Here is a 17,099-nt window from a genome sequence, read left to right on the forward strand (position 1 = left end):
TCGCTGAGGAAGCCTTTCTTATCTCTCCTTGCTATTCTTTGGAACTCTGCATTCAGATGGGAATATCTTTCCTTTTCTCCTTTGCTTTTCACTTCTCTTCTTTTCCCAGCTATTTGTAAGGCCTCCTCAGACAACCATTTTGCTTTTTTGCATTTATTCTACTCAATTTTGGTTTATTCAGTATTTGCTCATGATGAATCTCATGTTTTGTATCTTTGACAGGAAAATGACAGAAATGATATTGTTTTCACATCATCTCATTCTATCAGATGGTTCATGATTTCATTTTGTCCCATTTTGATGATGTTTACTTGAGTCACTTGATTGAAGTGGTTGCAGTCAAGCTTCTCCACTATCAATTTACTCTCCCTTCTCCTGTAATTAATACACTTTTTTGTATTTTAACATATGCAAATACTTTATTCTCATCAAGCTTTAGATTTATGAATTAATTTAGATTTATTACTTTATGTGTATATATATATATATATATGATTAATAGTCTCTTATTTTACTAAATGAATCATGACCTCTCACTATAATTATGTATTTTGATATCCACATTTTTCTAGCCTTGGACAGTGAGACCTCTTTAAGCTGGTTTCTCTGTCCTTTTGACATCTCCCCATCATTCTTTGAACAATTTGATACTTTTGGTAGAAGATATTCCAGGCTCATCTTGTACTTTCCCGGCCCTAACCATGGAATTAATGATTTCTCCAAAAAATGTGCAATTATTTTTAATGGAAGATGGAATTCAGAATCCAATATATGAGGCCTACATGTACTCACTATTTCCCAGTTTCTCTCATTAGATAGTTTGGAAAGTGCACATATGCATGTGCATGCCTGTATATGTGGGTGTGTGTCCTGGCTATATAGCTCAGGCACTGATATCACAAAATGTTGGATTGTCCCCAACCCATGTGAATGCCTTTCTCAACATATTCTGACCTTGACACCCACTTCAGGAAACCTTTTTATAAGCAGGCCTCCCTTATCGTGTTTGGGCTTTGATATTCTGCACTGGGTATCCCCGTGTGCAGACACTCTCCTTGTTCTAATCAGCCTCTCATGGCCCAGCTGTCCCATCTCCATCCATGGATGCCCTTCTCCCCTTCTTGGCCTCTGACTTTCAAAGCAAAACTTCCTACTCCTTGTGGACTTCCTCTTCTCCAGAATTAAGCTTTTATTCTGCATGCCAGGCCAGCCTCTTATATAATATTCGCCGGACTAAATGGACTTCTTGTGGTAAGCTGCTCTTTTCTGTGAATGCCTCTTAATACCACTTTGGCACTGACTGCCCATGATAAGTCATACTATGGATATCCTGTTTTCCCTGCTCAAGTTCTGACATCTCATGCAACAAACCTCCCTTTCCTGCTTTTGCGGATCATATCCTTTTACCCTGTTTGAGTTCTGACTCCCCATACTAGGCTACTCTGATTCCATGGATATCTTCTTCATTCCTCAGTTCAGTTCAGTTCATTTCAATTCAGTTGCTCAGTCTTTTTTGATTCTTTTCGACCCCATGGACTGCAGCATGACTGGCTTCCCTGTCCATCACCAACTCCCAGAGCTTGTTCAAACTCATGTCCATTGAGTCAGTGATGCCATCCAACCATCTCATCCTCTGTCTCCCCTTCTCCTCCTGCCTTCAATCTTTTCCAGCATCAGGGGCTTTTCTAATGAGTCAGGTCTTTGCATCAGGTGGCCAAAGTATTGGAGTTTCAACTTCAGCATCATCCCTTCCAATGAATATTCAGGACTGATTTCCTTTAGGATTGAATAGTTTGATCTCCTTGCAGTCAAAGGGACACTCAAGAGTCTTCTTCTACACCATAGTTCAAAAACATCAATTATTCAGTGCTCAGCATTCTTTATGGACCAAATCGCACATCCATACATGACTACTGGAAAAACCATAGCTTTGACTAGATGGACCTTTGTCAGCAAAATAATGTCTCTGCTTTTTAATATGCTGTCTAGGTTGGTCATAATTTTTCTTCCAAGGAGTGAGTGTTTTTTAATTTCTTGGTTGTGTCACCATCTGCAGTGATATTGGAGCCCAAGAAAATAAAGTATGTCACTGTTTCTATTGTTTCCCCATTTATTCACCATAAGGTGATGGGACCAGGTGCCACAATCTCCTTTTTTTGAATGTTGAGTTTTAATCCAACTTTTTCACTCTCCTCTTTCACTTTCATTAAGAGGCTCTTTAGTTCCTCTTCACTTTCTGCCTTGAGGGTAGTGTCATCTGTGTATCTGAGGTTATTCATATTTCTCCCTGCAATCTTGCTTCCACCTTGTGCTTCATCCAGCCCAGCATTTTGCATGATGAACTCTGTATATAAGTTAAATAAGCAAGTCATGGTTCAAATGTCATAGACTTTAGATGATTGTTTCAAGATTTACTAGATTTTCTTGAATAAATATTTCCCCAGGGCCTTCCCTGGTGGTGTCGTGGATAAGAATCTGCCTACCTATTCAGGGACACAGGTTCGATTCCTGATTCTGGTCTAGGAAGATCCCACATGCTGCTGAGAAACTAAGACAGTGCACCACAACTACTGAGCCCCTGCTCCAGAGCCTGCATACTATACTTACATAGGCCTACAGGCATAGAGTCTGTGCTTACAACAACAAGGGAAGCCACCAAAATGAGAAACACAAGCACTGCAGCAAAGAGGAGCTCCTGATCACTGCAACTAGAGAAATCCCTGGCACAGCAATTAAGATCCAGAATAACCAAAATAAAGAAATAAAAGTAAATATGTTATTTTTAAAAACATTTCCTCATTTGCTGTAAGCATTAGAGCAATTTCTAGATATATAAATATATGATTGTTTTTTTTTTTTTAATTACCAGTTACAGTTGTTTTGCTGATAGAGTGGAGCCATGGAGTTTCTCATGATGCCACAATTCTAGAAGTGCTTTTTCAAATAACTTATTTTTACAGGGAATAAAACTAAGACACTTCTGAGCATGAAAACAGTGAGTTCCCATTCCAGGTTTAACACTTCTTGTATACCCCTCAGATTGTGGTGAGGATTGAAATACTATGGAAATACTGCTATATAAAAATATCTAGCATAGAAGTTGACTCATGGCAGATGATTAATAAATACCACTTCTCTCTCCTTCAAGGAAATGACTGTTTCAGCCTGGATAGCTACTTTTGTAATTATCACAGTGCCTGGAATATGGTTTATGTATGCAATAAATGTTGACCTGGATTGAAGAATGAGGAGATTACTGGATGCATGGCTAGATGGTGAGTGATTTCTAAGGTTCTAATTATTGATTTAACAATATTAAAAACCAGGGGTGATGTTCAAAATATTTTAATAGTACATCCTGAGTAGACTAATTAGAACTGATGCTGGATCTCAAGAATGGCTATGTACTAAACAGAATTTAGTAAGAATAAAGCATGAATCCCCTCTTTAAATAAGACAAAATTTCAAGATGATGATAGCAGATCATTAAACCATGGTTGAGGCCCTTCCAAGCATCCAGGAATAGGGCCCTTTGTAATTGAGCAGAACACATCCCCATGAGGCCCACCCTCACTCACTTTTGCCCAAGAATGGGATCCTAGGGAACTCATCCTGTTATTTCTTAGTTGCTCTTAGAGCGTAAGGGTGGGAGTTCAAAGTAAGGGGCTAGAGCAGACCTAGATGGCAGAAGACAGGTGGCCAAGAGGGGACTTTGATTTAAGGCACTGTGTATATACCAAGCATTTGGTAAATATTCAATACTTTAAAGCTCTATCATAGTGCAAAACAAATAAAAAAGAGAGTGATTAAAAAATTCAATTTTAGAAAATTACTTAAAGGTAATAAAGGTAGCAGTTCAGGAGTTCCAGGTGTTCTTTAGCAAGGTCCATCTCTGTGTAGAGTTGGTGCCACATGATTGGCCTAGCCAGTATATTGGGGCAATTCTGGTAGGTACCTCTACATTTATGGCAGGGAGTTCTTAAATCTTTGATAAGAAGAGCTTGTTATGCATGTTCTGAACTGGGGAATGGAAATATTAAGGCCCGAAGACCCACTCAGCCTCCGAGGATGGGATTGCCTGCCATTTCCCTGTCTATGGGTAAGTCCCCCTATTCTTATTTTCTTATGTGATTTGTTTTCAAATTTGTCCTTGTGATTTTTTCATAATAACACAGTGGTAATAAAATATTAATAGAGTGATTAGATAAACACACCTTATGTATCTGTGAACTCTCAATGAGTCAAATGTTTCTATCATACAATGCTGTAGTGAGTGAAAGTTGGTCTGCAGTAAAAGTCTCAGTGCAAACAGTAAAGCTAGTCTTTGAAGTTCATGTTTTTAAAGTTGTCTCACATTCTTGAGACTGAAGAAATGAAAATTTCATAGTATCTCTCTCTCTTTTTTTCTAGACAGGAAATTTTAAAGGTACTTCTGCATAGCAAGGTCTTCTCTGGTGACTCAGTCAGTAAAGATTCTGCCTGCAAAGCAGGAGAGCCAGGTTCAATCCCTTGCTCAGTACGATCTTCTGGAGAAGTAAATGGCAACCCACTCCGGTATTCTTGTCTGGAGAATCCCATGGAGAGAAGAGCCTGTTGGGCTATAGTCTATATGTTCACAAAGAATCAGAGACTACTTAGTCACTAACACCTTCACTTTCATCACACAGCAGAAATAAGCAATCACTGGACAAGCTTAAAAAGTACACAAGGCTGTGCTTCCAAAACTAGTATCTCCCGCCTGTTTCTGATGTATTATGGAATATCTTGAATCCTAGGTATGTACCTGAACTCAAAACTATCTCAAACCCCACCTTTTTCTTGGTGTCTTACTCCCTTAGGATCTTAACTTCTACTAAAAACTTACTGAATTCATGGGCGAGGTTCAGTTAAGAATGGCAAGGATATAACCCAGGGAAATGACAAATGATAAGAGTTTTTGGCATGCAAAATTAACACTGGGGAAAAAGCTTCTTTCATGAAATTCCAGAGTTATTCCTGAATAAGTTATATTGTCATTTTCAAAAAATTAATGTGCTTTTTAAAATATAACTTAGAGCATCCAACAAGAAATGTTCAAAGTACCTAAGACCACATGCATCTCAGGAAAGTCTTTGTTTCTAATCTCAAACTTATTAAGATTCTACCAAACGATAGCCATGAGGACAAAAGAAATCTGTGTTCAATAACACAGTTAAGACTGTGTATGAAAAGGTAAAAAAAAAAAAGTTGTAAATCAAATATGTGCTGTTCTTATTCACTCAGTCATGTCCAACTCTTGTGATCCTATGAACTGTACTTCAACTTTAGAAAAGAAGATTGTACATAAAATATATAAAAGAACGTACATTTTGATGATGTGCTTAAAACTCAATATGTCTACTTTACATAACACCTTGACTAATAACAAAGTATAACTCAGGGCATGGTTTTTCAACGTCACTTCCACAGTGTCTCAGATTTCCTATATAAGTGACAAAAATGAAAAACAAAGATGAAGCAAGTGTTCTTTCTGATTACAAGTATCTGTAGTTAATTTAGTTCTTTCTGTGCCTGTTTTTTCTCCATATCCCTGAGTGATTATACGACATATTTGGCTTATTTGCTTGTTGTCTATCTCTACCTAACTTGGGAGTAGAATACAAATTCAACGAAGACAAGGATTTTTTAACACTGTAACTCCAGTGCCTTAAACACTATGGCACATAGTAGATGCTTAACAAATATATGGTGTATGAAAAAGAATGATTCCAGTATATTAATAAAGAGATGGCAAGCACAGTTTGTATTATCACAGAACAACATAAAAGGAGATGAATGATTGATAGAAATGCCATTATATGTTTCTATTTATATCTGTTCTGTATTTATATGCCTTTATGTGAAACGGCAATGCTGAGTTAACTTCCTTCAATTTCAAATAACGACTACTATTTATATTGATAAAGCTATTATACTGTGAAATACAACTATATTTTTTCTCATTTTAAATGTTTTTTAGCTTATTGCTATTTTTATCCTCTATGAACATTTATTTTCTTTTTTAATTTTTTCTTTAATACTGAGTATATAATTGGTTAACAATGTTGTATTAGTTTCCTGTGTACAGCAAAGTGATTCATTTATACATATATCTATTCTTTTTCAAATTCCATTTCTGTTTATGTTATTTAGGGTATTCAGCAGAGTTACCTCTTTTTATACAGTAGGTCCTCATTGATTATCCATTTTAAATATAGCAGTGTGTAGATTTCAGTCACAAACACATTTAATATATCTTTTATCAAAGTCACTTTAAATCAGTGTTGGAGGTAAACAGAATGTATATTTTACTAATGGTAACATATTAATTAGAAAAATATTCATTAGGCACAGTACCAGATACTCAAAACCAAGTGTCTCATCTAAGATACATTTTCTCTTGAAAATCAAAAGCATTGGAGTATTTTGATTAAAATAGTGCTTCCCCCAAGAGAAGTAGCACATTCTCTTTACTGATAGAAGAACAAGAATGTTGATAACATGTATAACAAGACTCTGAGTTAAACTAGTCAATACCGAGTGTTAGATTTTCTATAAATCTATGTTCAATTGAGACAGTTGCTAATTTTTCCTCCCTGTTGATAGACTATATGCAAGAGCATTTAGACTTTCATAATTACAAAATAAACTGAGAGAAAATTAATTTTGCAAGCAAATATCAATTAGTTTACTTGCTGTTCTTTTTAAAATATATTTCCTTCAGTAACTATATCAACAGATTTTATGATCGTTCCCTCTTTCAAATATCACATAAGTGAATTCATTTGAATCTCAGTAGAGAAAAGGCACAGACAATAAAAATACTTGGATAATGAGCATGTATTTTTTTCCAATTCATATAAAGGAGACACATAATATAGTCAAGATTCTGATAAAATAACTATATGCTTGTAAGTAAAACTTCAGAGTAAATATACAACTGAAATTGGTACTAATACGAATTTGATTAACACCTATTAAGTATATAGGAAAATCAAAACAAACAAACAAAAGAAGATGTTCATGCTGAGGTTAAACTTTAGTGTGAAGCCACTAAATATTAGTGGGAAAAACAATACTCTGGAAAAGAAAATGTGGTCAGTATTGTTCAATAAAAAATAAATATTTTCCAGGATACATGATAACTTTATGAGTCCTTCATAAAAAATTATTAGGGGAATAATTTAGCAAAGTCAAAACTGTTGGTATTAAGACCAGAAGAAGTTCTGCTGAGCAGAGATCTATTTAAACCTCAAATTGAAGATAACACACATGAAGAATTTATGCTAATAAAACACGATGGAAATGCTACAATGGAACTAAGGAAATAGGATGACTTTTTAAAGTATACTGGTAGACACCACTACACATTTATTGGAATGGCCAAATACAAAAATCTGACAATACCAATTACTGGCAAAGAAGAGGAACAACAGGAACTTTCATTCATTGTTACAGGGAATGCAAAATGATACAGTCATTTTGGAAGCAATATCTTACATAGCTAAACATAATCATACCATATGATCTAGCAATTATGCCCCTAGATAGTTCACCAAATGATTTGAAAGCTAATGCCCACACAAAAACATAAACATGCATTATATAACAGCTTAATTTCTATTCTCTTTGTCACACACACACACACACACACAAATTGGAAGCCACCAAAATGTCCTTTAGTGGCTGAATGGATAAACAAACTATGGTACATCAATATAACAGAATATTATTCAAGAATGAAGAGAAATGAGCTATCAAATCATAAAAAGAGAAGCATGAAACCTGAATAAATTTTATTAGTAAAATAAGTTTGTCTGGAAAAGGTTATATATGACATGATGCCAATTATATGACATTCTGTAAAAGGTCAAGCTGTCAAGTCAGCAAAAATATCAAAGGTTTGTATCTTTTGCTTCAGAATAGTTTTATTAGTTTGAATACAGTTTGTCAACACTCAACTTTTCCTCTCCTACTTTGACACGCAAATCCACTCAACTGGAGTCTCTATCACCCCATAGCTCATATCAGATCAGTCAGTGAAAGTTGTTTAGTCATGTCTGACTGTTTGCGACCCCATGGACTATACAGGCCATGGAATTCTCCAGGCCAGAATACTGCAGTAGGTAGCTGTGCCATTCTGCAGGGGATCTACCCAATCCAGGGTTCAAACCCAGGTCTCTTGCATTGAGGGTGGATTCTTTACCAGTGGAGCCACCAGGGAAGCCCAAGAATATCGGAGTGGGTACACTATCCCTCCTCCTGGGGATCTTCCCAACCCAGGGATCGAACCCAGGTCTCCTGCATTGCAGGTGGATATTTTACCAACTGAGTTATCGGGGAAGCCTATATATTGAAATTTTACTGTGTGCAACTGCAGGTACCTTGAAATTGAGAATGTTGAGGTTACTGCCATTTGTGGTGGCGAATTTCCAATTCCACACCATGGAAGCAATTTCACAAGGTCCATTTCGAGATGGGTTAAGGTATCAAACATAGTTTTTGCTGGAGGGAGCATTTTTATTTTCCTTTTCCAGAGAGCCAAAAGAATAGCCCAGAAGAATAGGAGGAGTCTGCACTTTCCTTTTGTAACTGTCACCTGGAAACTTCAGTATCACATACAGCACAGTGAGAAGAAAAAAGCAAGTGTGACTTGCTCTGAAGCCAGCTGGACATGCTCTGGTAGACTCTGCCAAATTCAAAAGTGCCTACTACAGGGCACCTTCCCAGGGAGTTCTTTGGCTTCAGAGTGAAAAAGCTGGCTTGAAACTCGACTTTCAAAAAACTAAGCTTATGGCATATGGTCCCATCACTTCATGGCGAATAAATGGGGAAACAGTGGAAACAGTGACATACTTTATTTTCTTGGGCTCCAATATCACTGCAAATGGTGACTGCAGCCATGAAATTAAAAGATGTTTGCTCCTTGGAAGAAAAGCTGTGACCAACCTAGACAGCATATTAAAAAGCAGAGACATTACTTTGCTGACAAAGGTCCATCTAGTCAAAGCTATGGTTTTTCCAGTAGTCATGTATGGATATAAGAGTTGGACCATAAAGAAAACTGAATGCTGAGAATTGAGGCTTTTGAGCTGTGGTGTTGGAGAAGACTCTTGAATGCCCCTTGGACTGCAAGGAGATCAAACAAGTCAATCCTAAAGGAAATCAGTCCTGAATATTCATTGAAAGGACTGATGCTGAAGCTGAAACTTCAATACTTTGGCCACCTGATGTGAAGAACTGATTCATTGGAAAAGACCCTGATGCTGGGAAAGATTGAATGCAGGAGAAGAAGGGGATGACAGAGAGCAAGATGGTTGGATGGCATCATCGATTCGATGGACATGAGTTTGAGCAAGCTCTAGGAACTTGTGATGGACAGGAAGCCTGTCATGCTGCAGTCCATGGGGTCACAAAGAGTCGGACATGACTGAGAAACTGAACTGAACATGAGGCCTATATATACTCATTATTTCCCAGTTCCTTTCATTAGAATTTGGAATGTGTACATGTGCATCTGCATGCCTGTGTGTGTATATCCTCCCTATATACCTCAGGCTCTGATATCACAAAATGTTGGATTGTCCCCAACTGAAGTGAATGCCTTTCTCAGCATCTTCAAACTCTGACACCCACTCCATGCAACACATTTATAAACATGCTCCCTTAACCTGCTTGGGCTTTGATACTGTGCACCTGAGCACACCCTGAACACGTGCAGATACTCTCCTTGTTCTACTCAGCCTCTAAATGCCCACACAAGCCTGCTCCACCTCCACGTATGGATGGCCTCCTTCTCTTGCGTGTTCTGTGACTTTCTATACAAAACTGCCTCCTCCTTGTAGATTTCCTCTTTTCCGGACTTAGGCTTTTATTCTGCATGCCAGGCCAGCCTGCTCTTACTATCCTCTGGACTAAGCAGACTTCTCATGGCAAGCTGCTCTTCTCTGTGAATGCCTCTTAATCCCACTTTGGCAATGACTGCCCATGACAAGTCCTAGCATGGATATCCTGTTTTCCCTGCTCAAGTTCTGACACCTGCCTTCCCTTCTTTTGTGGAACTTATCACTTCACCCTATTTGAGTTCTGACTCCCCATTCTAGGCTACTCTGACTGCATGAATATCTTCTTCACCCCACTTCACCTCTAACATCTCACTCTGGCCCACTATGGCTCCATGCCAACCTGTCTTGGATTCCTGTCTTGATCGATCTCACCTAATTATTTATGATGAGTTGCTTGGAAACAGAGGAAAGGGGAAAGAAGGGGGGTCTTGAATTAAATTTTGAAGGATACGTGGGCATTGCCAATCAAAGATAGATAAACTGCATTTCAGTTTGTGAAATTATATATGAATTATGGGATATAGAAAAATAATTCTTCAAGTTCATATTTTTTCCACAAGGTTACTAAATAGTTGCATCACAATTTGGTACCAGCATGGCCAGATAAGGGCCCTTTTCTGAGTTGCAGACTTGTCTCGTACAAGCCATGTCCTTCATATGAACGAGTTCCAATCTGAGCGTGTTTGTACATCGACTCTGCTCGTAAGTCTGATAAAGTTAGTCTTAGTACCCATCGAACAGATTCAGCTATATACTGCTATTTTTACATATCCTTCCAGACATCCTGGGCTTGAAATAAAGGTACTGTACTAATGTGTTCTATATAGTACTGTGCAATAAAGTACACAAAAGCACAACCACTTGTAGAGGATGCACACATGTGACAATGTCCACCAGACATGTGAAAGAAACTTTACAGAATCTTAGAACAATTTTAGATTTACAAACAATCAAAGATATTTCCCATATATAAGAAATTTCTCTTAAATCACACATATTGTTATTAATTAGAGTGCCTATTTCATTTCTAAGATTTTTCATACTAAGATTTTCTTAGTTTTCACCTAATGTCCTTTTTCCATTCCAGGAACTCATTTCAGATTCCACATTGCATTTAGGTGCCATGTCTCTTTAGGCTCTTCTTGGATGTGATAATTTCTCAGACTTCCCTTATTTTTTGATCTTGATAGTTTTGAGGAGTTCTAGTCAGGTATTTTATAAAATGTTCCTCAACTTGAATTTGTCTGATGTTTTTCCTATTAGCCTGGGACTATGAATTTTGGGGGAACAGGACTGCAGAAGTGGACTGCCCTTTTCATCCTTTGATACTATCAACATGATTTATCCCTGTTAATGTTGACCTTCACCACCTGGCTGAAGTAGTGTTTGTCAGGTTATTCCATAGTCAAGTTACTCTTTTTCTCCCTCTCCATATTGTTCTATTTTGGGGGGTGGGAGGGAAAGAAGTCACTATGAGGAACTCACTATTAAGGAATAAGAGTGACACTCCACCTCCCTGAGAGCCAAATTACCCATGATATTTATCTGAAATTAGTCTGCATTGGAAATTGGTCTATTCTCTCCCATGTATTAAATCATTTACTTGTATCGGTACAGACTCATAGATATTTATTTTATACTTTGGGGTATAATTGCAAAAGATGACTTAATTTATTATGTTGCTCATTGTGTTATAATTTTGGCCATTAGAAGCTCATTTCTGTCTTCTCTGACATAGCCCCATGAATGTGGGACTCTTAAGCACTTCCTTTTGAGACAGTAAGATCCTCTAGACTCCTCTTCTATATTTCCACTCTGATCCCTACAATCAGTCCTTTCTCCAAGAAGCCTGGTTTCTTTAATCGGAAAACAGTATTGGGAACGAAGATCTGTACTTTCTTCTACGCCGTTTCTTTTTGATTTTGGAAGTATCATTTCTTTCAGACCCTTTCAGCTAACAGAACATAGAAATATATGTATGCATACTCATGTGCCATCTATTCAATTGCTCAATTCAAGTATACATGTATAACAATATCAGGATTGTTAAGCTGTACCCCTATGAGAAAAAACACTATCAACTAGATTACAGTGCTTTTCTCTTTGCTTTTACTCTTGCAAATACATTCATTCCCAAAGTTACTTAAGTCATGGGAAGTTAGTGAGGTGGTTTCATACATTTGCAATATAATTAGATTATTTGGTCAAATTCTGCATTCTTTTCTTTTTGTCAACATATATATTTTTAATACACATACATTGATTCACTTTTTGTGCTGTAAGGTTCTACGGGTTTTGACAAATATGTAGTGTCATTTATATACCACAGCATCATACAGCATAGCTTCATGCCCCTAAAACGTATTTTCCTGGAAAAGGAAATGACCTCCATCTCCAGCATTCTGCCTGGGAAATCTCATGGACAGTGGATCCTGGCAGTCTACAGTCGAGTCAGACAGGACTTAGGACTGAAAACAGTCATTTTAGAAACACTGTACACCACAGAAAACATATCAGCGGCTCCTAGTTTGTGGCCTCTGGTTTAGTATCTTTCTTTCTCACTTGGCTCTACACTCCACACGGGCACATGTCCAAGGGTCTGCTCCGCTCCTCACAGCATCTGGATTCAACAAATGGAGAAATAAAAATAGAAGCTGGACCCACCCTCCCAGTATAGCACCAGGTTCAGAAAGAATACACTGGTAAGCAGATGGAATTCTGTCACTCCATGCCTCTTTTTAGGTTTTTAGGTTGCCTGCCGGGAATGATGCCACTTTCCTTTAAATGCTACTCCCAGTTGACACACAAGCCTCCTTATCCTCTGCCCTGAAGTCATCACAGTGACAAGATGGGTTGTGGCCAGGGCGGAGCCCTCTGTGACACCACCAAGGACCCAACCCTGCCTGATTCTCAGTGTCCAGGTGACCAGACAGACCAGCACACCAGGAACCACTCTGTCTCTGCTCACCACTTGGTCCCTAAATTGGCTCTTTTTGTTGCCTATGTGTGTCTCCTGTTTTTATGCCTTTCTGTTTTCTTGTCTGAGAGATGAAACTGAAGAACTCCCTGGAAAGGTACCCTGTGGAAGTCACTTTTGAATTTGGCAGAATCTACCAGAGCATGCCCAAGGCTGACTTCAGAGCAAGTCACGCTTGTTTTTCTTCTCATTGTGCTGTATGTGATACTTAAGTTTCTAGGAGACACTGAGGAGAGGAAGGTGCTTTCTCCTCCTGCTTTCAGGGCTGTTCATTTGGCTCTCCGGGAAAGAAAAATAAAAACGCTCCCACCAACAAAAACCCTACATTTGATACCTTAACCCAGATAGAGATGGACTTTGTGAAACCTGAGTCCAGGTTGCAGAATCAGAAACTCACCACAGCAACTGGTGGTAACCTCAGTTAGTTCAGTCACTCAGTCATGTCCAACACTTTGCCACCCCATGGACTGGAGCATGTCAGGCTTCCCTGTCCATATTGAGGGAAAGTAATCTCAATCTTCCCAATTTTGAGGTGCCTGCAGACGCACACAATAACATTATAATATATGAGCTATGGGGGTGACGAAAACTCCGATTGAGTGGATTTTTTGTCAAAGTAGGAGAGGAAAAGTTGAGTGTTGACCAACTTTATTCAAACTAATGAAATTATTCTGAAGCAAAAGAAAAAAGAAAAAACTCTAATATTTTTATAGACTCTACAGTTTTACTTTTTCCAGAATGTCGTATATTGGCATCATGCAGTGCATAACCTTTTCGAGACTAGCTTCAGTTCAGTTCAGTTCAGTCGCTCAGTCGTGTCCGACTCTTTGCGACCCCATGAATCACAGCATGCCAGGCCTCCCTGTCCATCACCAACTCCCAGAGTTTACACAAACCCATATCCATCGAGTCGGTGATGCCATCCAACCATCTCATCCTCTGTCCTCCCCTTCTCCTGCCCCCAATCCTTCCCAGCATTAGGGTCTTTTCCAATGAGCCAACTCTTCGCATGAGGTGGCCAAAGTATTGGAGTTTCAGCTTCAACATCAGTCCTTCCAATGAATAGCTTACTTTACTTAATAACAATCTTTCAGGTTTCATCCATTTCTTTTTGCAATTTGATTGCTCATTCCTTTTTATTCTTGAATAATATTGTGCTATATTGATGTACCATAGTTTCTTTGTCCATTCAGCTATTAAAGGACATTTTGGTGGCTTCCAATTTGTGTGGGGGGGGGGCAGAGAGAGAGAGATAGAGAGAGTGAGTACAAATTAAGCTGTTATATAATGCATGTTTATGTTTTTGTGTGGGCATTAGCTTCCAAATCATTTGTGAACTAAGTAGGAGCACAATTGCTAGATCATATGTTATGACAATATTCAGCTAAGTAAGAAATTGCTTCCAAAGTGACTGTGTCACTTTGTAGTCACCATAACAATGAATTAAAGTTCTTGTTGTTCCTCAACTTTGCCAGTAATTTGTATTGTCAGATTTTTGTGCTTAGCTATTCCAATAATTGTGTAGTGGTGTCTCAACGATTTCACCAGTCTTTGTTAAATTAGTCCTCTAATTATTTTTTTCATAAGGAACTCAAAGCTTTAGATAATGTATACTGGAAAATATTCATTTTTAACTGAACAACAATGACCACATTTTCCTGAGAAATTCTTAGTTCAGTTCAGTTCAGTTGCTCCGACCCTATGCGACCCCATGAACAGCAGCATGCCAGGCCTCCCTGTCCATCACCAACTCCTGGAGTCCACCCAAACCCATGTCCATTGAGTCAGTGATGCCATCCAACCATCTTATCCTCTGTCGTCCCCTTCTCCTCCTGCTCTCAATCTTTCCCAGCATCAGGGTCTTTTCAAATGAGTCAGCTCTTCTCATTAAGTGGCCAAAGTATTGGAGTTTCAGCCTCAACATCAGTCCTTCCAATGAACACCCAGGACTGATCTCCGTTAGGATGGACTGGTTGGATCTTCTTGCAGTCCAAGGGACTCTCAAGAGTCTTCTCCAACACCACAGTTCAAAAGCATCAGTTCTTCGGTGCTCAGATTTTTTTATACTCCTACTCTCACATCCATACACGACTACTGGAAAAACCATAGCCTTGACTAGACAGACCTTTGTTGACAAAGTAATGTCTCTGCTTTTTAATATGCTGTCTAGGTTGGTCATAAATTTCCTTCCAAGGAGTAAGCGTTTTTTAATTTCATGGCTGCAATCACCATCTGCAGTGATTTTGGAGCCCAGAAAAGTAAAATCAGCCTCTGTTGCCACTGTTTCTTCATTTGTTTGCCATGAGGTGATGGGACCGGATGCCATGATCTTAGTTTTCTGAATGTCGAGCTTTAAGCCAACTTTTTCACTCTCCTCTTTCACTTTCATTAAGAGGCTCTTTAGTTCTTCTTCACTTTCTGCCATAAGGGTGGTGTCATCTGCATATCTGAGGTTATTGATATTTCTCCTGGAAATCTTGATTCCAGCTTGTGCTTCCTCCAGCCCAGCGTTTCTCATGATGTACTCTGCATATAAGTTAAATAAGCAGGGAGACAATATACAGCCTTGACGTACTCCTTTTCCTATTTGGAACCAGTCTGTTGCTCCTTGTCCAGTTCTAACTGTTGCTTCCTGACCTGCATATTTACTCTGAAGTTTTACTTACAAGCATATAGGTATTTTCTCAGAATCTTGACTTTACATGATTTTGAAAATCTAAATGCTCATTATTCAGTATTTTTATAGTTTGTGCCTCTTCTCTGAGATTCAAATAAATCCACATATATAATATTAGAAAGAGGAAACAATCATAAAATCTCTTGATACAGTTACTGAAGGAAATATAGTTTAAAAAGAACAGTATATAAACTAATTGTTATTTGCTAGAAAAATTAATTTTCTCTCAGTGTATTTTGTAATTATGAAAGTCCAAATGCTCTAGTGTATAGGCTATCAACAAAGAAGATAAATTAGCAAGTGACTCAAACAAAGATAAATATATAGAAACCTAATGTTCAGTTTAACTAGTTTAACTCAGAATCTATTTATAGTTAATTTATCAACATTCTTGTTTTTCTATCAGTAAAGAGAATGTGCTAGTTCTCTTGGGGAAAACACTATGTTAATCAATATTTTCCAACGCTCTTGATTTTCAAGAGAAAAGAAATCTTAAACTAGACAATTGTTTTCAAGAGTCTACTACTGTGCCTAATGAATATTTATCTAATTAATATGTTATCATTAGTCAAATGTATATTCTGTTTACTTCAAATTCAGATTTAAAGTGACTTATGATTAAAGACATATTAAATTAAATATGTTTGGGATTGAAATGTACACACTGCTATATTTAAAATGGACAACCAACAAGGACCTACTGTATACCACAAGGGACTCTGCTGAATTCTCTGTTATAACCTAAATGGGAATGGAATTTGAAAAAGAATAGATATATATACAAATGAATGAATTTGTTGTACACCTGAAACTAACACAACACTATTAACCAGTTATATTCCAGTATAAAAGAAAAAATTAAAAAATAAAATACAGCATCATAGAAGGCAAACATAGCAATAAGCTAAAAAGCATTTAGAATGAGGCAAAACATTGTTGTACTTCCCAGTATAATAGCTTTACCAATGCAAATATTAGTCGTTATTTGAAATTGAAGGAAATTAAGGCATATAAATACATATACAGATAAAGATAGAAACAAATAATGGCATTTCAATCAATCATTCATCTACTTTTATATTGTTCCATAAAATAGAATTTGTGCTTGTTATCTCTCTGTTAATATACTGGAATCATTCCCTTTCATATACCAGATACTTGTTAAACACCTACTATATGTCAGAGTGGTTCAGGGACTAAAGTTACAGCATTAAAAAAAATTCTTGTCTTCATTGAATTTCTATTTTACTCCCAAGTTAGTTAGAGATAGACAATAAGCAAATAAAACAAATACGCCACATAATCACTAAGGACTATGGAGATAAAACAGGTACAGAGAGAAAGAACTAAATTAACAACAGATACATGGAATCAGAAAGAACACTTACTTGTTCTATGTTTTTCATTTTTGTCACTAATATAGAAAATCTGAGACACTGTGGAACTGACATTGAGAGAGTCATGCCCTGAATTATACCTTGTTGTTAGTCAAGGCATTGTGTAAAGTAGACATGATGTGTTTTTAGCCACATCCTCAAAATGTAAATTTACATACAATCTTCTTTTTTTAAATTTGAAGTAC

Source organism: Giraffa tippelskirchi, chromosome X (assembly GCF_054371585.1).
Source record: "Giraffa tippelskirchi isolate mGirTip1 chromosome X, T2T-mGirTip1v1.2.pri, whole genome shotgun sequence".
NCBI classification, from domain to species: Eukaryota; Metazoa; Chordata; class Mammalia; order Artiodactyla; family Giraffidae; genus Giraffa; species Giraffa tippelskirchi.